This window comes from Cephus cinctus, unplaced genomic scaffold (genome assembly GCF_000341935.2).
Source record: "Cephus cinctus unplaced genomic scaffold, Ccin1 Ccin1_scaffold1343, whole genome shotgun sequence".
Lineage (NCBI taxonomy): Eukaryota > Metazoa > Arthropoda > Insecta > Hymenoptera > Cephidae > Cephus > Cephus cinctus.
Window position 1 is genome coordinate 991,776 of NW_014333756.1, and position 25,182 is coordinate 1,016,957.

Sequence of the window (25,182 nt, forward strand, 5' to 3'; positions counted from 1 at the left end):
AAGAGAGAGAGAGAGAGACGACGATAAAAAAAGAAAATAATTTTAAAAAACAGAACGCAATATATTTGCACGTCAAGAGGTGCACCATACTTTTTCATTCGCGTAAGTAATGTGTTACACGTACAAATTGAGATAACGTCTGTCTGTAATACAATGTCAGTATCTACTACAGTCCGAAGAACGAAGGAGAGAGAGAGAGAAGAAAATAGAGATACGAATAAACAATATAAATCATACTATAGACTTTCTCACATTTGCATTATTGTATTTTAACCACAAGCATCAGGATGCTGGTACCATTCGCCATTTTGTTGTTACCTCAGAATGATACATTTCCATGAATAATTATCATTATGTAAATTAATTGTTTTATAATTACTTTATCTATCGGTCCGTTCTCTATGCAATTCTCATTTACTATGCATATTTCTTACTGCACTATACATGTATATGGGTACGTAAGTGCATTGTTTATAATATATATATATATATTTATTTTTACAAAGAAAGTGAACCTGTGTCAAATTAATTTATATTTATGTATACATATATATATATATATATATATTTATATATATATGGATACTGGTCCATTGCCAAAGGCTAGCATCATTCTTCGCGGTTGAGAAACGTATGATTATGCCAGGTGATAATGGTACTTAATGTTACCTGGGGGACGTATAAAATCCTGTGATTTATAAGCGGGCATCAATGGCAAACACACGTATGCCCATTAATTATATTACACGATTACCCAGAATGCCGTTGGGATGCGTGGAGGAATAGTCGTATAAGGCTCTGATAAATTACACGCCGGCTACTTACTGGCTGACTTTCTAAGAATTAATACATCATTATTATCGTGATCATTATCGTGCACGCTATTACCAACAGCCACCCGAACTTTATGGTAGCCAATCTATACAGTCACTGCCCACGAAGATTATGGCCTCACACGAATAAATATGACAGGTTGAGCTATGCAAAAATCTGAACCAATTAACCCAATCGATTCTTATATAAATATATATGTGTATATATGTATTATATTAAATTAATTTGATTTACTTTATATTTAATTTTTTTATCAAAGCGGGTTTCAGCCTACTGAATTATAGTTCCTTCCTGTGACGTCGTCATACATGAATTTATCAACGTAACACGATATAGGACACGCAACTGCTTTACACGTTTATCGCATGCAAAATCTTATTTTGACCAATTAGCCCTACGCAAAATAAGCTGACGTAAATAGTGCCATCTCATCATCGCGTGTTGAGACTCCTTAAAAGTCGTTATGAATCGCGATTCTTATAATTTATGCGTGCCTTAATGGCCATTAAGGATAATTATAAGTGAATATATTTTAATTATGACTATCGACCGCGAGTGTCATTAATTACAGTATCGAAACAATTTAAATTAATAATGTCACAGGTTAGCTTTTTTATTTCTAACATTATTTTTACCTGTACGCATTCATATAAGCGTCATTAATAAAGCTCTTATATATGAGCTATTAAAGTCAGTCTCCCCAGTATCAATATGTCCCTGATCCATAATCAATAACTTCGTAATCGTACCGCGACGCATATCCGACGCTCAGACGTCGTAAACCAACGTCTCAACTTCGTACGGTTTATTCAATGTACCTCGTATACCGTATTATGTGTATGTGTACATCTCTAAAGCTTACCAAAGAATCACTAAATAACCATAAATCTTGCGGTTACATGGCGTGCCACATTCGAGGGACCTTCCCTTCGAATACCAACGAATACTCTTACAGGTATAATTTTCTCTGTCCTTCTGTCTCTCTTGTTTACTTACTCTCTCTCTCTCTCTCTCTCTCTCTCTCTCGTTCTCTCACGCAACTCCGGGCTCATCGAACCGCGTCGAATTTACCTGAGATTTACGAACGACAGCGGTCTGATCATACCGCAAGGAACAGTCGATAAATAGCTTACCGTACGAATGACTCGGTCGGTAAAGAAGATACCCATAAGTCATAGCTCCGACCGAGACAAAGCGAAGTCACTCGATAGTCGAATCTCGGAACTAAGGAAGACGAAGACGTATCGCCATTGTCCGGCTCTCGACAGACAGATAGATTTCCTCAAGACTGGATGGCAGCTGGTTGCCTTGTTAGTTGACCGCGGCCAAATGCTAGGCATACATCAATGCCCATGCTAGCATTACCCCAAACCGATACATTAACTCATAACCTGTCTTGGGATTATTCTTGTGTCTGAATCCATAAACTATGCCGGAAGACAACGAACGGTTCCTGCTTGACAATCTTTATTTTTCTATCTGCTCTGATACAGGTATGTGAACATGGATCGTGTATAACTACTTTTTTAAATCTTTTTATTTATTTTATACAACGGAAGATTTATGGCTTACGTGTCGTACGGAACGTAGCTGGCTTGTATTTATTGCAAATTGATGGCATTTTGAATTTATATGGATTTCGAATTAATTTTGGTTAATGGGTCGTTCACTCTGAAATTATGATACTTTGTATCTGGAAATTGTTAATGTGACGTATAAAGCGCATTTGAATCGGATAAATTGATATGTGAATCAGAGGGCACGGCTCTTTGTGGGAAGAGTATGGGCGTTTGAAAAATTGTCCTGGACCTCGCATAAAAATGTACGATGACCTTAGAGACTCGAGAAATCTTTAAAAGCATTTCAGTGACGTCTCAAGATATATCGCTGGGTAAACAGCGGTTTCATAGAACTTTTATATCGTGACAAAAATGTCATCTGTTCCTTGAATATTAAATTTAACATGCACATACGTTCTCGAGAAATCGAGAATAAAAAGCAATTTATACCTCGTTATCATTAAAAAGTTATATCTCACCGAAGTACAACGAGAAGCCTAGAAATAAGCCCGAGAAGAAACACGGACGTAAATCATTGGATTTTCGTTTCCTCCATCACGCCTCATTAAAGACGCCAAGAGAACGGTACGATAAAATAAAAAATCCATTAAGAAAGAATAACACTTGTTTAAAATCTTACGCGAGTCCATAATTTTCAGAATTGACACCTCCTGTCTCCATGATGCAACGCTATAGCAGCCACAGCTGCCAATTTATAATGTCGACAGAGATAACGTCCCTGAAACACCACGTATCGCAAGCACCGAGCATGATGGAGCATAAAGAGAAACAAAAGAAAAAAAATTATTTCCAAGCGGACAGCATGAAAAACATAAAATCAGCAAGTACCGTGCAAAAGGTCAGTGGGCTTCCATATCATTAAAGCGCACCGACAGAAATTGCCGTAAATTATAGTGCGAACGGAATCTCAGCGCTTTATACGTAATATAAGTTAGCACCATAATTCAAACAGCCTACATAACGTACGTAGTATCTCGGACCGACTGCGTTGGCGGTAAGAATGTTGCAAACCATTCATACAGAACTCGGAACACTTCTCGCACGATTACCGAGCCCGTTTATTGGTTTAACATAGTAAGGAGGTTATCTTTCAGAGGAAATTGTAACGGTAATGGTTTACCAGGTTTTCTCTGGTTTTACAAGTACTCGACCATGTGACTCTGCACCGTGAAAGGAAGACAGACAAGATCAGTGGTCCAGGGAGATATGAAAGCTGCATTAAGAGATAAGAGGCTGCGGATGTAAAAAAGTTTGATGGCCTGCAGAGAGTAAGAGGGAGGGGAGAGAGAGAGAGAGGGGGGTAGATAGAGAGAGAGAGAGAGAGAGAGAGAGAGGGAGAGAGAAAGGAGAAGGAGAAGAAAAAAATAAAACATGGTGGCCACTTCGAGAGGGCACCGTAAGTAAGTAATGCAATTAATCTGCCCGATAGGACTATTATCTTTACTGCCTATCGGGGAATATAATAAATTAGATTTAATGGACCTGATCATAAACAGGCTGTACCTACCGACACGGCCATGGCGGCTGAAACTGGCCAATTCACCAATGCCAGTCTTTATTATTAAGAGCTCTGACACAGTCTCGGTACGATGTTAATTTAAAAATCTTGTAATAGGTATATTTTATGGTTCACGTTGAATATTCATTTAAAGCTTTATTTATCATTTTTCTAATATATTCTAATACATGTAACTGTGATATTACAGTTTGTTACCAGCTGCATTACTAATTCAGCTTCCACGGATAACTAATGCACCAACAAGTATCACAGGTTGGTACAACCTGGTACACTAATTAGTATATACGGCAGTGTAATTATTCGAGTTTTACGTTGAAATAATGGAAATTCTCAGGTATGCATATCGATGTTACAGATGATCGAGCTGTTAATCACGACGGTAGCAGAGCCTAAGATCAGCACTCTAATTACGCCACGACATAAAAATTAATCGCTCTCACGCGCATTATTAATCTGGCTCGTTCGGACGCTGGCCTGTACAGTGTAAATAAGTGAAATTAATTAAACATTTAGCAGTTAGTATCTACAGTTACACACCTCCGGGATACATTCCAAGCAACAACCAGTTTGTGTCGGCGCAGCCATATAATATCTTAATCTGGCGATCTTATCGTGCACATTAAGTTGGGAATATATGGAAGTGGTTTTAGTGTCACATAAATTAAGATTAGTCAGTCGGCACTTGCCATTAACATTTGCCATTACGGCTATTAACATTAATTATAGCAGAGCTTCCACGCTATAAAGCGTCGTTCACCTGTATCTCACTTCTAGGGCGATACTTCTTTCATACGAAATTACTGTCACGTTTATACGTCTTTTGAACGTTATATGGAGCCGCCATCTTGATAATTATAATTATTATTTATAATTAACACAACCTTCGTATACATATATATATATAGTCTCGATATATAGCGTACAGAGTATACCTTTGTTATATTCTAAAAGACAAAATACAAAGGAATACCGCAAGAAAATAAATGCCTTGCGGAATTGGTCTCGCTGTCGAAAAGCCAAAGGAGACGAGAAGCAAATTTGTCAGATCGCTAAAATCTGCCACGAGAGCCCAAGGAGCGACGGAGTCACGAATTTTTGCGGGCGAAAGAAATGTGTCGCGAGGACAAACATTTTCTGTAGAAAACAAATAACGGGGCCGTCTGGCGATAAATAATACGAGAAGACATTTAAAAGGTGTCGTAACGCGTAGCACGGAGGCTATCAAAACTAGTCGTCGGTATGGGGACAGCTTCTTGGCGCCATGCCGATAGAAAGGCACTCTAAGGTCCTGATATATAGTGCTTTGTTATTTTTTTAATGGTATATACTGGTATATAGCCGTCGATAACGTTAAGTATCAATCGCGAGTCGTATATTGAAATGGGTAATGAAGGGGCAAGGATATTCTTTCGTATACGTGTAATATATAGATATAGAGGTGGCTTGATGGAAAAGGAGGAAGATTAACGCGGTCCTTTCGTTTAGACTGTAACTTTTATATCACGGTCAGGAGCTACCAGATAGAAATTTATGACCCTACGGGTTTACTGTCATTAGCATATACTCGAAATATATTTTAATTTTACAATCGAGGCATTATACCGAGATATACGGTAATATACGATCTTGGTGCCTGTAATAAAGTAGCTTCAACACGACATGCCTTAACCGATTGCCTAACTTGTGATGCTCAATAGTTGGTACCTAACTATATATATATATATATATATATTTACGTAGGAGATACGTATATAAACGTATAGCATATACGCCCCCATAAAGATTGATTTACGACCACGACTTACGAGATAATTATTTTTAACTTTGACAGTGACAATTCTGGAACACAATTTACGTAGGAGATACGTATATAAACGTATTAACCGATTGCCTAACTTGTGATGCTCAATAGTTGGTACCTAACTATATATATATATATATATATTTACGTAGGAGATACGTATATAAACGTATAGCATATACGCCCCCATAAAGATTGATTTACGACCACGACTTACGAGATAATTATTTTTAACTTTGACAGTGACAATTCTGGAACACACTGCTGCAATTCTGGGGACTGACGTAAACTCGACTCTTGGGACTTGTATACGTAATCCCCGTTGTGAACGGTGAGTGTGTCGAGATCATAATTTCGTGGAACGGAATCGACGTTTCGGCTTTATATAAAAAATTCTCTTATAATCCCTCGGGGGATTTGAAATATCTTGGAATTTTAGTTCTGAGGCTTTCGCGGCCAAAATTCTTATTGAGATTCATGGCTTCCGGATGGATGCCGCGTCTAATTTCAGCTTATTGCCGACGTCTCGCAAATGTGTTCCAGTCGGCATCATCGAGGCTGGGAAGTTCCGATATTGAAGTTTCCTTATTTTTGGTAGGTACTAAAATACTGGTGTTCGTTGTTCCGGAAGACTGGATCGGCTGATCTAAGATTTTAATTGATCATTCGGTGAATTGAAAATTAGAATCGTCCAAGTTCATCATTCGAATTTCCCGCCTAGCCTTACGTTAGTACCTCGGATTGACGCTAGGGTACGAAAACACGAGAAAAACTTGGCTACGCTCTCAGTCGGTAATATTTATTAATTCGCATGCCAGCGGCGATTGGCACGTTCGTGTTAACCTTAATTATGTCTCCGGTGTACGAATCATTATGGCGCGTTTATAGACGACGCATTCGGTAATTTCGCGTGTATGAATAATAATCGTCAGTCGTCGACTGGAGCCCATTAAGGAGAGCCGGCAGTATCGGGAAAGTAATTTCCCAATGGTAAGTTTATGGGTGCTAAGTCGCAGCGATCTTTTAGTTTCCGTGAAACTGTAAAATGAGGACGGAAGTCGAGGGACGATTGGGGGATGTTTATTATGCGAATATATACATATATGACGTATACTGTTATTCAATTGAGACACCAGTTAAATTTTACAGCCCTCATAAAACGATCGACCCGACCCAATTTTTCAACAGCTAACAGTCAAAGGCTGACGAAGATACGACTTTTTGAATATATAATTTTATCGCGGCCAAGCTGCTCCAACGAAAATTCTATTAAGCGTCGTAAGAACGGCATATAAATTAATTCGACAAGGATGTCTAATAAAATCATAATTAAAGCGGCTCTTCCAGTTTTATGACGCAATGCGTGCATAAAGAATGAAATAAACATTTAAATCCATTCAATTTAAACGTGACAGCGTATACCTAACCTATAAAATAATAAACGTACCCACTAAAGCGTAATAAAATACATGAAAAATAATAAAGCAATAAATTAGCATTAATTACACAAAATTTTAAGTCAACGACAAACACTCTAATGAGTAATATCAAAAAATTTAAGATCCAAAGAAATAATTACAAAAAAAAATTGTCATCCAGAATATCCTTTTCGAATTGTTAGCAGCCGTCGCGACGCTCCTGATAATCTCAGATGGTTAATTAGGACATGAGTCTCCCACCGTAAATAAATCTCCATACAATATATAATATCGATCGAACTTTACACGGTGTACACGGCCAAATTAAAACGGCATTATTATCATTGGCTTCGGATCTAATTAGGCTGGCAGGGTAAAACTAACGTAACGTAATGACATACGGACTGACAGGTTAATTAATTGTGAGACAGGGAACAGAGGAGACGGCGAGAGAAGGCCAGGCCGTTGGGAATAGCTTCGAGGCGTCTGTATCCAGTGGACAGAACATAACAGAACATAACAGAGAAAACAATAAGAGTACAAAATGTAGAAACGACCATGCCCGTGTATACATATATATATATATACATATAATACACCACTATTACTATATTTACAACGTACACCCGATTGGTACAGTCGAAGGCAGAATTATATTCGTACCGCTGCTAGCACTAACGGGCTTTCACCATCGGATCCATGGATCGTACGCTGATTAACTCGATGCCGAATGTGATATAGAACACTAGTTAGTTGGTACCTCTAGTCCGTTCATCCAGCCGTGTGCCGATCTGATGTGGGATCATGATAAACACACGTTCTCTACTCGACACAGAATCTACTCGGAGCGTTAAGCTTACAAGCCTTTATACGTGTCGCCTTTGCATACGGTACTGAATGCAGACTTGGACTGTTATATATATATATATACATGTCTGTAAGTATCATGTACAATTTATAGAAATTTCAAAGCAACGATCGTCTGCTAGTGGGATTCCGTTACGGAATGGACTGTGGGAATGAAAATTATACTGAACGCGTATAGACAATACTAGGATTTATTGTATGGAGTTTCTATATATGTATATAACTGTACATCGTGATGTTTCGTTGATTTCATACTAAGCATGGCGAATCCATAAGGTAAATAGTGTGACGCGTTTAAATATTCATGAAAAGTAGCTGTAACTTTTTATTATTTTCTTTCTGTCCGTGATGCCACTGGGCTTTAGCGTTCGATCAGAGAAATAAATACGGGTGATGTTGTAGTGAGAACGATATAGAAATTCGCTTATCAGCGGGGGATCGGTTCGATTAATATAATAATCGATTGGCTGTAGTCCATATAAATATAAGTTGACTGGGTTAAAAAGCGGTGAGGCCGGCGGGCGTCACGAGGACGATAACTGGTCGGTTGGCTAGTCGGCAGTGAATAATAATATTGGAGTGTCAGCTGTCAGCCCGTAAGAGGGAATGGCGTAAAACATGGAGACTCCCGTCCGCGTCGTAATAAAATACATTTGCGGCGCGGCTAACTTGACAGCCAATACGGCTTCCAGCTTTACGATGGATGAAACGAAGTGTGTACCTGCGTATCTATACGTAGACTCGCGCAGGTAGTCAGATACCTACTAACCTAACCTACACCCATGCCAACATACGTATAAAAGGGTGGCTTGAGTTACGACTCATTGCCTGCCTCCTCTCCTTCGTGCTACCTGGAATATCTATAGGCTTGGTATATCTATATAGACGCAGACCTTTCCGTACCCGTACAAGCCGCGAATGACGGGTTTAAAACCGCAAAAGGGTGAAAATGAAAAAGGAAGAGTTTACTCGCCGACGGTTAATGTGGTATGCCTGCTTTAATTCATCTCCTGCGGGTGCCGTTAACGTCGATGGATCTGGAGCTAGTCAGTAAGACGTAATTAGAGTTAACTTTTCTTTTCCTTTTGATAGTTAACGACTGTATATAGGTATATAGGTTGATGTATCGCTTTAAAAAAAAACAACTGAAGAACGTTCCTCTGCTACTCTTGAAAGAGCAGCATGGAATACGCCACAAATCCTGCCAACAGCTTGAAAACATTCCAGCACAGCTTGGTAAGTTCCTACGCGAGCCGCTAGGCGGCTCTGTGTGTTACTTCTATGCTTTTCGTCCTTCTTCCCCAGGATTACGGTTTAGCAGCCGCGGCGCCAAATTGCCACATAGAAAATAAACTCTCGCCTTTATGGCGCGCGATAACTTTAAAATACGCAGATCATACCGACCCGGTTATACCGGGGTGCTGCTGCAAGGAATTTATGTCCTAATATACTCCTCTGGATTGCACGGTTATACTGTACTAATGAAAACCGCCGTGTCAGTCTTCTTTTATAAATAACACGTGTCTAACGGTCTGACATAATTCATAAACACTGTAATACGTGGTACGTATATTGAATCGGTTATTTTTGGAAAAGTAACAAAAAATTGTTGTAAAATATTGTAAGATATCGGGACGTATCTGTGGTGCAATTTAAGTACATATATAGATATATACGGATTTAATTTAATGGCATGCAAGATGGCGGCTAGCATGAAAAACCACAGTCAATCGTTCAGAGTTGTGGTCTGCAAATGGCACGGGATGCCTCTTGACTTTTTGGCGGTTGATTTGAATAACTTGAATGTCCCTCTACGTAACACTGTCTCGCAAGGTACATTCCAAATGCGTCTACCTGAGTCTTTTGCGAAGTAACAGAACAGCGGAAAGGATGGACTCTGGAGTTACGACGGGCACGTAAGTTGAATGGAGGAAGTATTCGAATAAGACAAGGGAGTGTGTATGTATAGTAGAATTGTCGAAACTCAGTGGGATCGGCAGGACAAAGTAAAATCGAGATGGATAAGTCAAACAGAAGAGCAGAGTGAAGTAGAGTCTTTAGGTAAGCAAACCCTGTGTATATACGGGCCGATCAAGCTGCTAATTCATTGCGCGATTCGCGCAGCCGAGCACTCAAAGGCGGCTCCGGCTTGCTCTTCTCCGACAAAGGAAGTTGTTTATCCTTACGCGACGCACTCAAGATGGCCGACCGTCCATCAATCAACATGGGGAGACAAGCTCGGGTAAAAACTGCAATTACCTGTTCGTTGGGCTGAGCTGGACTGTGCGGATCGCGCAGTGTGTTACTGCCTTAACTTACACGTCGTACTGCTGACTCGCATCTCCATGTACGCTTATTTGGTAATTAAGAGGGCGAGCGTGACGGCTTGCGTGCTCCTTGTCTCTTGCGTCGCGACGCTCTTACGCTGCTGACATCTCGGACTCCGTCACTTCACTTCACTTCATCGCTACGGAATAAAACGGATACTGACTTGACCCGATATCTTTTTCCAGAAGTGCTCTGGACCAAAGGTAAGTCTGCGTATAAATATTTTTTATTAAAAACAAATTTATTGCTCATCAACATTTTTTATGATTATTGATTATAGACTAATTTTTATTGTATCAAAATTTTGGAAATTTATCATTTTATCACTGGCCTTGATTTTATTTCTACTACTATTTAGACTCACTTGGTAAATAGTTTTTGCACTAGACATTTTTATTTTATCGTAGACATGGCTTCGTTATCGTTCCTTGTTATTCCGCCGAAACGTCCGATACGGGAGCGGCCATAAACTTTCGGATAGCAGCTTTTTCCGGCAAGATTAATCGCACGACGTGCATCATGATTCCTCGTACGACGCCATCTGACGTTCAGTGAAATTAACGATTGTGATTTACGATTAAACTATAAAACACCGAAGCCTCCAGGCGAGAGAGGGCACCACTGTTCTCTGACGGGAGACTAGCCGATCGGTCGCTTGAACGTTACGTACATCTACTATGGCTTTATACTGCCCCTCTATATGTATACAGTGTTCAACAGTTCTCTGTAGTGCAGTACACGAAGGGTCGTGCAAAGAGTGAGAAAGAGAAAGAGTAAAAATAAGAGAAATGACAGAGAGAGAAAGAGAGAGAAAGAAATAACAGCAGCACGCCATCGCGTATCCGCACTGATGACTGTATCGTGTATATGCCGTTGTTACTGCTGCTGCTGCTACAAGCCGTCATAAATCAGCGTAATTAAAATGCCTGCTGGGGAATAAATGATTGCGCGACAAACTCGCCAGGGTAAGGGAGATGCATAGGGGACACACGTGCAGGCAGACGTGAGAGTGGGTTCAAATCAAAGTCACTTGGCCGATTGAACGTTAATCCATTCAGACTAACGAAGGTTGGTACACAGTTTCCCTTGATGCATATACAATTTTTTCTTATTAAAAGTCGTATTTTGTATAAATATATTAATTAAAAGCTAAGCAATAATTTTTTACTATGGAGTTATGACCGTAATGAAAATAAAAATTTCAGGATCCTTCAGTGACACCCTCATCCAGTACCAACCTAACCTAAATGCTATAGCAGTAACAGTAGACTATGGATATTCGTTTCCACCAGAGACGACACGAATACGGCGAAGATCGCGCGACGTTTCAATAAATTCGTGGTGGAAGTCGTGAGCTCAGGGTGGCTCCCGTTCTGGGAGTTGGCGATGCCAGGAGCAAAGTATCGCATAGCCGGGAGGTCTCGGCTGGACAACCGTGTGCCGGTTGTCGGGCATTCCGTTGTTTGTTTCTTTCTCAATATTACCATAACTCCGTCGCATAAATACCGAAACGGCGGCATTCCTGAGCACTGGCGTGAGTTATAGTCCTGGTGCGACTAGTCCTCCACAAGGCGGCAGCACGATCGTCCAAGAGTCCCAACCGCTTCTGTGAAATCCACCAGTCGATTCTACGTTCCCTATAACCCTCTCCGCCCCTCTCTCAAATCTCTCTAACCGAATACTCTTCTTCAGGTACTATAAAACAAAAGAATACCGAACATCGGGTACTGTCCCAAAATCATCATCCACTAGTACGAGGTCCAGCCAAGGACAAAAAGTTCCATTCCATTTATCCCAGGTATGTGTTGCTATTGATAGCACGTCGTCTACTTCAAACATCATCCAAATCCTGGACCGCGACTCTATAAAATCCTAACCATTACCCAATCCTACTACAGTCTGTCCTAAAATCAACTAACGACCTCTGACTTAATTTCTGTTAATTAAAATTTTTTCTTCTAATTTTATCACATTCACATCCAGCATCTCTGACTGGTCCACCTACACGATCCACCCAGAAGAGGTCAGGGACCTTTAACCCTGTCATTCCTGACTCCGGCATACGCAACTATTGTCCAGCACTCAGGTATATCCTAAATCAACTTCAGGGACGTGGTCGAACCTTTACTATCGCTGTCACAACCGTATTAGTACTCTGATACCAGACTTCTTTTTTTCCAGAAACAAAAGCTTTCCTACGAGAGAGGGTATCTCATACGTCCTGGTGCACGCACGTTCGTGCGACCTGATCAAACAAGCGCTAATTACTGTCGGTGAGTTGGTAGTACTCTGTGTACGTGATACGTGCATTCTATAGCTGTATCTCTATGCGTGCCAGAGACGGGCACGCAAGATACGTAATTCATGACTTTATTACGTGCACGGTGAGGCAGCAAAGCTGTGACGGCAGCTTTTTGCAAGCAGCCAGAAGAGAATGTGTCGTGTCGCTGGCTCAGAGCTATGCCTGTAGTGCGTGTCCCTATGTATAAACGTGAGCTGACTCGTACGGGAAGTTGAGTGAACGTGCGTGGACTTTTGCACGCGTGAAACGCTCTGAGAGATGATAAGAATGCCGCCAATATATATATATATATATATATATACACGTCATAAAGGAAAACAGAAGCAGGACGTCACGTTAGGTTGACTGAACGCTATGGCGTTGACTACCATAAAGGGGTACTCTACACGTCATAAAGGAAAACAGAAGCAGGGACTTTTGCACGCGTGAAACGCTCTGAGAGATGATAAGAATGCCGCCAATATATATATATATATATATATATACACGTCATAAAGGAAAACAGAAGCAGGACGTCACGTTAGGTTGACTGAACGCTATGGCGTTGACTACCATAAAGGGGTACTCGTCACTCATCGTTGCCGCTACTAAGCCTACTGTACAATTGATGCAATTAAACGCGAAACAATGTTACTTTAATTAATACCGTACGTACGTGTAGATTGCTGCGTTGCAATTAAAAGCATTCCTGCTTTACCGACAGCGTTACCCGGCAGGCACTTCTTTGATCCGCCACCGTCGGTACCTAGGCGTGAAATACATAAGGGACTCGAAGGAAATTAACACTTGCTGTAATGGACATTTTCATCGTTGGGATTACCTGTAAGTCAATGGTAAATTTACTCTCTATAGGGTGGTACGTACTGCTTTTTTTTTATATGCCACAAGGTACGGGCTATACGTACTAATGTTCTCGCACGATGTAATACGTAATTTCCGATTTTCGCAATAACTCATACGGAACTTTGGAAACTGTCAACTCGATAATACCCATTTAATTTCCGGTTTGGACTGAATTTCCTGAAACGACGCCGGATTTATAGGACACAATTTGGGAAGGTGAATCCTACGCGCCATGCGAACAGTCATCTGTACCAGATGTGTATATACGTATATAATGTGTATATATGTAATTATTTTCATACTAAATGAAAATTAATATTTTTACATGAACATTTTTTTTACCAAAGTCACTAATTTAGATACGATCAATCCTGTTCTATTCGATGACATTATTGCAAATAATTTCTTAAGGTTGTACATGCGTGGAGAAAATGTTATGGAAAATATCTATAATGATGGACGCATCTGATTTTATGTTCTCTTATCAATTACATGTTTTCAATTATATCTATATACACTGTACGATTAATCCTACATTCAATCTTCTCAATCACGTGTCACAGGGGTCAGAGTCATTTAACCCTAAAAAGATTTCAGCTTCACAGTTCACAGAGTGCAGTGAGAAATCATTGGCGTGGATGGACGGGCCCAAGGAGTCTGACGAGTTCAGACGATGATTCCTGCATTACGACGTACGTGAGTACACATGCGACCACGTGCGAGTGCGTGTGCCTATATCGTCTTCTAAAAAGTTAGCAAGAGGGGTCTCGCCTTTTCCTTCCAAGAAGGAAGGATCGCGTGTGCGATCCCACGTTGAAGGCTGCAGCTGTTCTCCCGTTAATCGCAGCTCGCCATCTTAGGGAATTAATGGCAGTTCTGAATGAAAAAATACGAGGATGACGCCAAAGACGGCTTGAAGTCTGTACGGTCTTATGGTGATTGTATACTTATATATACAATGCGCAATCAATAAAATTACTAATCATCACTGTTCCAGACGATTATCACGTAACTGTCGATTGACTTTAAATAAATTGCATAAATTACAATAATTTGCAAATCGTCATCCGACGAATTGCTTTCCCCAGATCTTGTACGAATATAATGACGTTCCTGACACCTTTTGTTCATTGCTATTCATTGTGTTACATTTGCGATGGCCTTATGTACCCCCTTTTTTTTTTTTAATTAAGATCCGTATATATCTGTAATATCCGAACTCATAAATCGCCGCGAGGCAGACACAGCGGGGCCGTCTATTTTAAATCTCCCACCGGTTATCAACGATAAAATATGACGTCCATAAATGGGATTGTTTTATGGTCCCTCGTAAAACATTTCCGTGCGTCGCGAAGTATCCGGCGTTTCGTGACTGAGAGAGAGGAAGACGCGTGAAGGAAGAAAACGCAGGCAAATATATATATATATACTGTATAAGTATATACTGCGTGTAGTAGGTAGTTGGGAGTCGCGACGCCCAATACACGTGGCTAATATATATATACATATATGTATGCACATATATATCCAACCAGATAGATTCTTGAATCCTGGGAGAAGCAATATCGTACGATTTTTACGCGCGCGAATTTGTATTCTGATTGATCGACACTTCTGATCGACATACACTCCATATAGGGTGTTCCGTAAGTAGAGATATTTCTCTCGTGTCGTAAGGTTCGTGACAGGGTAGCCGACTGTCTCTAAATCTTTTCTCTCGATAGAAATGGGATGGAGGGACTCGCGAGATAACCGCGCGAGAAGGGTTAACTTTTACAACCCCTCGTAAATCTCAGGACTATTCTGATTTCTCTGCTATGCCAGAGCGATAAACGTGTTATTGCCAAGTCTTCCCGAAGGTAGAGTTATCACTATTGTTGTTATCCTCGAATATTTATATCTCACGATACATTGTGTATCGTTGGCTAACGCGAAAGTTACATTCTCGAAGAATTAAATTTGAATTTCGCGCCAAAAGCATAACAGCGCTCTATTGGCTAATACGATTCTGGTTTAATATTGATACACTTCTGCTTCGTATTCGACTGACTGTCGAATACAGCCACTGTTTTCTAGTGATACATGAGAAATGACGTTTTTGGGCACTATTACTATGTTAGTGAATTTCGAAAGCTCCCGCCTAAAACCACTTTTCAATATGGTCTAAGCATCGTACTTGTAGTTAAGACAAGTTTTGTGCAATTGTCATTTTGAACTATCCAATACTTTGCTTCGTTCAGGCGGCAGGGCTTTATTTAAATGATATATCGGAAGCTCAGCATGCGCAACATATTCCATGCATAAAACTTCGCATAATAACGCATTTGTGTCGAAATAGGAAACGGGGGAGACCATAAAACACAGCTACGGTATTATACCCGGTTCCGTGCTTTTCTCCCTGTATCATTCTCTCTCTCGATCTCCCTTACAGTAACCACGTCTCTTTGTCCCTTCTTTACGTCTGTTCACTCTCCTTTCTTTGCCCCTCCCTCCGGCAACACACGTGCCCACCCTCGCACGAGTCACCCCGCACAAGATAAGGGTAGTCGTGTATCAACGATATCAATATCAGGCCGCCTCGCAGTGATGAAATATAAAATTTTTCAATGTCACAGCATCCGCTGTAGCATAATCCTTGATTCACCAAGAGACATATACACATCTCAATATTGTTCAAAAGCTTTGGACCATCTCCAAAAGAAGATTCCGACGTCTGGAATATCCTCCTGAAAATTGAATTTGAGAAACATTCGCAGTGAAGTTCGTTCTTCGAGGAAGAAAAAAAATAAATAAAAAGAAAAAAAAGAGTACGACCCAAGTGAACTCTAACGACAAATAAATGACGTCTAATGACAGATGGACGGAAGGGGAAGCCAGAGGGTTGGTAACCCGTGGAACAATCTTGACTAAGAGACTGAGGGGTGCCAAGGAGGTCACTTGTCGAGCTTGTCTCATCCCCGTCACCGGGTAGCTCATTACCCCCCTGTCTAACGTGGCAAATGTCATTATCACGGCGACGGCATCACGCGTCTGTCACTCAGCTGACGTCATTTGGCGCCTTGTTGATGTCGGACCTCCTTCCTGATAAACGGCCGAGCGATATACTCCGTCCGGCAATTATCACCAGGTTTTGGGACATTAGCCAAAAGCGCAGCTGATGTCTGTATAGAGAATTTAACGAGAAAGTCAAAAGAAGTATATATGTATAGGTAGACTATAAGTAAAGTGTATTATAATAATAACGTATGCGTCACCTTCCTGTCATATATTACGTTACACTCGTATGGGCTTCCTGCACATGAAACTTTCACGACGACTGGTCGTTATGATTTTACGATGACGTCCTGCGATAAATCCTTCTGCTTCAAGTGTTCCCGACATGGCAGATCTCATCGCCGGCTCGTAGCTGGTAAGCGATGCGAGAATCGCTGACTTTCTGCTCGTAGCGATTCATTATGCGAATACTTCGTGTTGCTGGAAATAATAGAGAGAACTCGACGTGATAATCTTATACAGATGACGAGGAGCGATCAACACGCGATGTTCTACAAGGAGAAGGCAACATGGAGGGAGAAAGAGAGAGAGAGAGAGAGGGATATAAGAGTAAGAGTAAAAATGTAAAACGTTACTCACAAGCCAACTGCGTGCAATCGTATTTAACGGAACAGCAAGTTCTTACTAGATGAAGATACAAATCTTCAGTACCTCGCGTAACTTTATACAGGGTATATATTAAAATTTCATTATGCCACCAGTCACGGTGTGGCAGTACACTCGCTTCGGTGAAAACTAGACTTAAAAAGCTTAAGCTTATGTGTCAGAGCTGTTATATCCCTAGAAAGTAAATAACTGTCAACCTAGTGATAATACGCAAGTGTAGACAGTTCCTAGGAATGTTGATATAAACATAGTTACCAGAGGCATTCCAAGTACCCTAGGTGTAAAAATCTCATAAAAATTCCCTAGATATAAAATTTTCTGTTATCCCACCAGAGGTTTGGTAATAAAAAAAATATCTGTCATAGAAACTCCTGTAAGTGGTATCGTTACTCACTCTTTTTTCTCCACCAGTGTTTTCGCAAAAGCCGCCATTTTTTCACCGTCCACTCTCGTACGATTAAAAGATGTAAATCTAGATTCGTACGTGTCACTCTACACCAGACACGTAATCCCGCGAACCCTTTAATGTGCAATAAACCTAGGAGAGAGCAATGCGCTAGCTACAACAGTGCCGTATGATTTATGGGGCCACAGAGAGGGGGTCCAACGTGGGCTCCAACGGCGTGTTTACGTTTATGGCTTCCACCTACCAGTCTCTAGCTTTACTATGTGTACGGTAGGTGCGCACTGCACGACCGTCGCCGCCGTCGTTTCGTGCCGCAGGAAATGACGCTCGTCAATCATACCCTGTGTCACACGCGATCCGTGTATGACACTCTGGTTACAAGCTGTGCCCTTTATCCGTACGACGTGGACTCAACACAAAACTTCATAGCCCGGCCAGCCTTTTGTGAATGTTACGTAAGTTTTAAGATAGAAATGTATAACAATAGATGTCAAAAAACTAAGGACAAACATATGGTAAAACAGTACGGAGAAACGATGGAATAAAACTCTCACAGGGAATATTTACACCGTGTATACGCCATGGGTCCGTGGAGTGGATTATGCATTTTATTGCAGGAAGATGCATCGTGAATTTCCCAAGAGATGACGCGCACTCAAGGTGCGAAAAGTCTTGCTGGTAAGGATGCACATAATTCACTGCTGTAGACTCCATTGTATCGTAATCCGTAGACGTCGTTTTTATTTGCTTTCCTATGTGCCGACTGTAAATTTCTGTTTCACCTCTCGTCCGCATAGATGGCGCGTGCGCATTCATACCCCCCGTCAGGCTCCGGATGAAGCTGACTTTACGATTTCATTTACGACACAAATTAGTAGGTATTACTCGAGCGAGCGGAACAGCATCCCCCGTTCCACTAAATGAATTTTTATTCGGCCATTAGCATAAATATTATTTAAACGGTAAATAGGACATTCAGATGCAAAGCGGAGTATTTATACGTGGGGTGTTAATGCGTCAGATCGGCCCCTAGGTGGCTACGTCGTCGAGATAACGGTGACCCCGGTGCTTAATAACCCCGCTACCTTAGCTGGATACTGTATATATGATGCACATCAAAGTTACACCCTATTTCAAAGAGACACACTGCCAGCGGGTAAATATATTAGTTTTTATCCCCTAAGAGCCGTGTCGAATTACGTGAATAAGCTTGACGTCTCATATTCTGAATAGCGCGAGGATAAAAGTTAATATCGATATTTATTATCATGCTGCAGGATGAGTATTGATTAATTAATAAATAATATAAATATTTATTGCCCGAGTGTACCCCTTAACCTAATTTAATTCTTTGGTTCATTAGGTACTACCTTAGCTTAATGATCCCTACGGTAACCTCTCCTCAGATACCTTATACATATACCAAAAGTTTTCGAAAATTTTGATATAGCCTGTACCCCCATTATATCGTAATATACATCCCCTCCGTTTAACGAGTTGTGGTGGGAAGGCCTTGGCGTTAATCACCAACGCTTGTATTCGCCGCCTCGCCTGGCAGTTATCCTCGCGCCATTTATGATCTGACGATAGGCTGCCTCGTTCGGTGCCTACCTAGTACAGTCGGGGGTGCGTCTAACCCCACAGTTCATAACCGTAATCATCTGAGATTACGGAGGCCGTCTACCATGATGTACAGGCCCCTTTGATATGCATATGCCGTACTGTCGAGATGACAGTGCGATTGCATTAATATGGATTTAGATAGGCTTGCTTATTATCGTTAACGTCGTTCCGCGATGTTGACTTTGTCAGTTCACGGTGGTCTAGTATTACTTTCTTACGTTGGAAAATAAAATCCGAAAGATACAAAACCTAGAAAATTCTTTATAACTTCTTTTTTTTTCAAATATATTTTAATACGATCGTCTGATGATCCAGATGCCTCCAGTGAATCTTGATTCTCGGCTGCCAGCAGAAAACAGGAGGCAGTGATTTACGCTCAGCCACGCCAGTGGATATTAAGGGGTTGGCGTGCAGGTCGGTCATGTCGTAAGTCGTGGTGCGCTCATTACTTAGCGCTAGTGTCAGCTCGTGATTGATGTCCTACTTACCCCGAGTTATCGAGCAAATGCTGCCGCCACTCCTGGTGGCAGTCTGAAGAACCCTGGCACGACCCCTGCGGCAGGCGGTGTTGTCGGGTCACGGGGATTAGAGGTGACTCCCTTAGCCACCACCAGGACGAGCCACCTCTGACTCCTCCACGAAGAACCATCCACCCCCGTACCCCAAACACGGCAACCCTGCTAATTCAATCCGTGCACCCCCCTGGGGATTTCGCGGACGGGGATGCGGTTCAGCCCCGGTGCAAAAGGGGGATGAGATTCTGCTACGGTATTGAGGGTCGAGAACTATCAAGTTGGGACGGGACAGCAGCTGCACCCTGTCCGACGTGTTCGACGCTGGATAAACTGATCGTTTTCTTGTCCACATCGTTCTCCCACGTGTCAGGGGTGGTTTCGACTTCGGCTAGACATAAATAATCCAAAGAACTGTCCCGTTGGATTTCTTGGATAAAGACTCACTCGACCACCAATCCATACCGAACATCCTCCATGTCTTATAAAATCAAATCACATATCCACTTCATCTTTATACCCTTCGTAGAACCTGATCATCATTGCAGTCACAAAAAAAATCTAAAACGCTAACATATTCAAATATTTTCAATTCACGTTTTATTGTATATTCCAATATCAGTAATGCCAATAATTCAACAAATTCATTTCTATTTGTACCATTCATTCGCAGGAGCCAACATTATAGATACAAATATGCAGAGATTTGTCGCATGCTAAAATTGTAGCAGTCGGTACAGCAGATCCCTATATAAACTACTAGGTGATGTCTGGCGACGCGAGGATAGTAGGTGGTAGGCAGAGGACGTATGGCATCGCGATGCTCTGACAGCTTGTCGAGGAGAAGCGAGGCGTACTCACTCCGACAGACGTTTTCTCATTTTCTCTATTTACGTTGCCGACGACGTGAGCGGATAATGTCTCTTCGCCCCATCGCCAAGTCGTTATATATATAGGGTCTAGTAACACGGAACGTCACTACCACGTTCCCATAAAACCTCACCGTCAACCTCGACGCAGTCGTCGCGACGCAACCTTTACAATATATCTACGGCACCACTCGCTGAATGTATCTGTATATCAGTCGACGTCACGTCTCGTTTGTCGGCCTGCGGCACCACGACGTGACGGCTTCCCTCGGCTGCGCCGACAAACGAAAAGCACGCATGGCCGACCCTCGCGCGAACTCTTAATCCGTTTTTACGTAACACTATTACCGGTTAATACTTGTGTAGCGGGTAAGTCATACGCTATTAGGAATTACGTGACAGTTAACAATGTCGACGTAGATGGCGCGAGCGTCGTCGTACTTGCAATTAGTCAGTAAGAGATCTGAATAACGAATACGATAGTCAAGAGAATGACCATCATGTTTCTTTATATGTATTTTTATATATAAAATATTTAAAAAAAGAAGGATATTTTTCAAACATATATAAAGTTCAATTTTAATGTACGATTTCAATTTACGTTTATAATCCGGACACATGACTTACGTCGTTACGCGTTATGGCTACCCAGTGCTATGGCGGACCGGTATTACTACTTTTTGAAAGACACACGTAACTTATATTGAAAATGGCAGGACGTGGAACTTACGACAGGAATGGAACAGCCTGCGTCATCTCCGATGAGTCTCTACTCCGTAAAGGCGGACACGTGGACACGTAGGACAGTTGACGAGGAAAGGGAGATATCCCCGAGCATGGGGCCCGTATATTGTTTTTAGACGGTAATGTGGCCGGACGGCTGTCAGGAGAGAAATCCGCTGTTAAAAATGTGAAACGCGCTCTTGGATCCGACGGCTTCTCTAACGAGGATGTACCGCGGCTGTCTGCTCTCCCGCTGTGGTTGTCCGTTCCGAATAATTTTAATTCCCTTCGAGTCTCCTGACCATTCGTAATGTGAGGTATATTTTGCATATTACATTTCGCTATTTGACTAGTTTTCTTTTTCGCATGCAATTTTTTTAAAGAATTTTTAAAAACGTAATTAACAAATTTTTTTACAACAAATCAAATATACCGAATGGAATTTGTGTCTGGGATATAAAAAATGGTTGAAAGTTCAAACGTGACGACGGAATAAACTTGTCGATTGACACAATGGTATCCTTTTGCTTATGTGACGTAACATGCCGCAGGCAATTTTTAATAATTTTCAATCGATCGACCGGTTTCTCATTCCGCAGCTGTCAATTGCACATTGTCAGAAATGACGAGCACCTGCTCGCCCCGAGCTCAATGCAGAACGAGCTATTCTAGGGTTGGCAGGTACAGAGAGAGAGAGAGAGACACAGTCAGAGGGTGCAGTACAGGAGGGAAGGAGGATAATCAAAAGATAGAAAAGTGCTTTTGAATTTTTATAATAATGGAATATCAAGAGGTAGAAAAATCGTCTCTAACCTTACATGGTTAACGCCTCCTGAATCAACCCCTATGATTGAGATTTTGCTCATCGAACAACGCCTAGTCACCGTAAGTATTAAAAAATCCAGACTTTCTCTATCAACCAAGAAAAAGTCAAATTAATCTAATAATCAATATACACCAGAAATAAATCACGTATCGATTGTAATGATCTTTTTTTATACCCTTAGGAAAAATCGATCAAATCGTCACGAATTATTGATAAAATCAATAATAATTATTTCCAAACAATTCAGACGTCCTTTCCAAAATAAATTTGTCCGGCGATGCTCATATGACGTATTGACGTTATTCTCTTCCGTCTGTCAATCAATCTACAACGCAGTCCACATTCAAGCGTCGGGACGTGGTATAACCCATGAAACGAGGCGTCGCGACGGTTCGTCAAGATTCATATACCAATCGATAGGAGAGCATCGATGGATGATAAATTCAATAAATTTTTCTTTTAGAATTTCTAAGCAGCTAAACCCACAGAGGTCAACCTATATTTGAACAAACGATTGGAATCGTGTCACGGTATTTTGAAAAATTACGTCTCTGTAATTATTCAGCATACCGGGTCCCTAGGAGGATACCAGAACCTGTCACGCAAACGTGACGTTTATTGATGAAGCGTCCAAGAACCAATAGAAATCCCACGAGGTCACCATAAGACAGATTTCGTCCGATAAAATGTAATCCAAATACTGGTTACGTAAATTTGCACGAAAAATCATTTCAATCCTATTTTCAGAATCCACCTATTGCGCGATGAGGAGAAAAATAATAATCCAATCCGCTGACCGAATGTTATATACGTTTTAGTCTTAATCAATTCTATAATTATTTTATTAGAAATGTCACGTGGTTCTAACTAATGAAATACGAGTTGTGAGATATAATTTGAATAGCAATTATACACGTATCAATTATCATTTCTTTCATTATAATAATGTGAACCTAATTGACTGGAGTACCGCAGGTGCTGAAATATCTGGATTCAGATGGTATAATACGTACAAAGAAGAGCAGCAATCACTTATCTATTCCGGGTGACGTATATGACTTGAATTGATGGGGCCACATCAAGTACGAAAGTGTTAATGCTCTATCCAATATTATTTCTAACTTGATAGACGCGGGTTATTTAAAACTATTATTACCAAATTCGGAGAAGTGCCATTTTTCATTTTTAAATTGTTTCCTTCAAACGAACGAAGTTATTATTTGAATAATTGTCAGTGACAAATGACTGGATTTTACATAGCACATATTGAGGTTATGCTATTTCTACTGCTATACATATATATAACCTCCTATACGATGTCAATATATATATATTACGTTAACCTCATTTATAATGCCTTCGTCGATATTTACAATGCAGCGACATTCGTCCTGTACAATTGCGGCTTTGACCCTAGGACGTAAAATTCGTGGGGAGAGGCAGATGAATTCGGACGTAAAAAGAAGCCAGGTTTAGAAAGGATATTCTAGTGGATTATATATATACATATAATATAGATATATATCATACAATAAGCCACAAGCATTTGTCAACCTACTGACAAAGCATCGCGTTCTCGTATTCAATGAAAACGGATATTTCACGTTCCTGGAAATACCCCGGAATCCGTAATTACTTTTCGCTCGTTAAATTCGATTGAAACCAACGATATTTTTCTGATTAATAAACGAACCAGGATATGTCAACACGTACGCATAACCTTTAGATTTGATTTTATATTATACTGGAAAGTATAGTATATGATATATAATATATTTACGGTATAGATGCCGTATATATAGTTACTACTCTAATCAATGAGGCTGAACATAAAATTGATACAAGCTCTTGCGATTTCACCTTTGACCTAAATGATGATGTTATATCGTATAGTACATATATATAATATACTGACCACCCACTTACCGATGTCTCCCATAACTTATACATTTTGATGGTATAATAGAGTAAGGTATAGAGAGGAGCATAACAAAAGGTGCTCAGACTGACAGCTGCCCTATGCCCATTTATTCCACGTCACGTCTAACAATTAGGTATAAATTACATGTCTGACAGATCGACTTATCATCGGTCCTATTACTCATCCTTCCCTTTAGGGTATACGACTTAGTTTCTCTCTGTCTCTCTCTTTCCTCTATCGGTCTTTCCATTGACACCATGACACTATCAATCGTGGATAGTGATACAACCTTAACGAGTAGCCTATTCGATTCATCATTGTGGCTCTAGAAAAAAGGTTTTTGGTCACCAAAGGATTAAATGAACTCTCCATCTTTTGTAAATCGGAAAAAAAATTTGTTAAACTGACGGATTGAAAATTGTGAAAGCAGATGAAATGTTAAAATATAGTTTGTTCATCGAATTAACGTTTAAAGTATCATATGCAAGACTGAAGGATCTCAAAGTAGAAAGTTTTGAGACCTAAACAAAAAATGGTAGCGCATGAGATAATAGTCGTAAATTCATTTGGGTCCCGTCCCTGTGACTAATGGTCATATGGGCACTTGAACAGATCCCCATGCATTACCAGGGTGAGTCTGCACTGTCTGAACGCGCAATATGGCGGCTCATTTCATGATTGAGCGCCGAGTGATAAATCAGGTGACGTCTATACTCTTGATGTCTAACTTGGTGGATTGTGTGCGCCACCAATATCACTATCGTAGCCTGTGCGCGAGCATGGAACATCAGTCTCTGTCAGGAAGCTCGGCTCTAGCGGCGGCTGCACCTCGCGAAGATGGATGTCGATGAAAATAACGCCAGCCCTGACGGTGAGGCCATTATGACTACCCTGTACGAGAAGCCTTCGGAGCTTCTTCATCGCCACTAGCCTCTGGTGTTTGAAAGGTCCACATTGATAATTCTATATAACCTAGAATAAATGAGTGATTTAAATTTTTTAATATTTTCCTCATACGCGTCATCCATCACGTGCTTCAATAATTTTTGAAAGATTTTGACTAAAAAATCCAAAATTCTAAGTCCCTCGCTCAACTGCCTATGCTTTCTATCCAATTTTAAATTCGATCAGTGATTCCCTTCTATTCAGT

At 40.8% G+C, this 25,182-nt stretch overlaps 5 long non-coding RNA genes across 11 annotated transcripts in view; 3 read left to right on the forward strand and 2 right to left on the reverse strand.

Moving 5' to 3' along the window:
• The window catches only part of LOC112495140, a 28,835-nt gene extending 17,987 nt beyond the window's left edge, over positions 1-10,848 (reverse strand). Inside the window, exons 1-3 of one of the 2 annotated variants that reach the window (XR_003061431.1) lie at positions 10,712-10,848; positions 10,279-10,486; positions 3,034-3,132 (exon numbers count right to left, since the gene is read on the reverse strand). This is a non-coding gene — a long non-coding RNA (uncharacterized LOC112495140). Of the gene's footprint in view, positions 1-3,033; positions 3,133-10,278; positions 10,557-10,711 lie in introns of both variants that reach the window. The other variant, XR_003061432.1, reaches the window with a different exon arrangement.
• On the forward strand, positions 1,866-5,645 carry LOC107273049. 4 transcript variants are annotated; one of them, XR_001539130.2, is made up of 7 exons: positions 1,866-2,327; positions 2,862-2,978; positions 3,053-3,252; positions 3,509-3,814; positions 3,911-3,998; positions 4,121-4,185; positions 4,289-5,645. It is a non-coding gene; the product is annotated as an uncharacterized LOC107273049 (long non-coding RNA). The 4 variants fall into 4 exon arrangements; XR_001539128.2 differs by having other exon boundaries at positions 1,866-2,978; positions 3,911-4,029; XR_001539127.2 differs by having other exon boundaries at positions 1,866-2,978.
• Positions 10,419-14,611, forward strand: LOC107273048. 3 transcript variants are annotated; one of them, XR_003061426.1, is made up of 6 exons: positions 10,419-10,550; positions 10,755-11,415; positions 11,553-12,145; positions 12,331-12,433; positions 12,529-12,620; positions 14,090-14,611. It is a non-coding gene; the product is annotated as an uncharacterized LOC107273048 (long non-coding RNA). The 3 variants fall into 3 exon arrangements; XR_003061427.1 differs by having other exon boundaries at positions 14,098-14,611; XR_001539126.2 differs by lacking the exon at positions 14,090-14,611 and having other exon boundaries at positions 12,529-13,001.
• A 108-nt stretch (positions 14,612-14,719) lies between these two features.
• LOC112495142 lies at positions 14,720-17,528 on the reverse strand. Its single transcript, XR_003061435.1, has 3 exons — positions 17,126-17,528; positions 16,747-16,966; positions 14,720-16,653 (listed from the first exon to the last, which is right to left on the reverse strand). It is a non-coding gene; the product is annotated as an uncharacterized LOC112495142 (long non-coding RNA).
• Positions 17,529-17,827: 299 nt separating this feature from the next.
• On the forward strand, positions 17,828-23,279 carry LOC107272972. Its single transcript, XR_001539097.2, has 6 exons — positions 17,828-18,013; positions 18,083-18,236; positions 19,497-22,170; positions 22,293-22,501; positions 22,575-22,799; positions 22,859-23,279. It is a non-coding gene; the product is annotated as an uncharacterized LOC107272972 (long non-coding RNA).
• Positions 23,280-25,182: the final 1,903 nt, after the last annotated feature.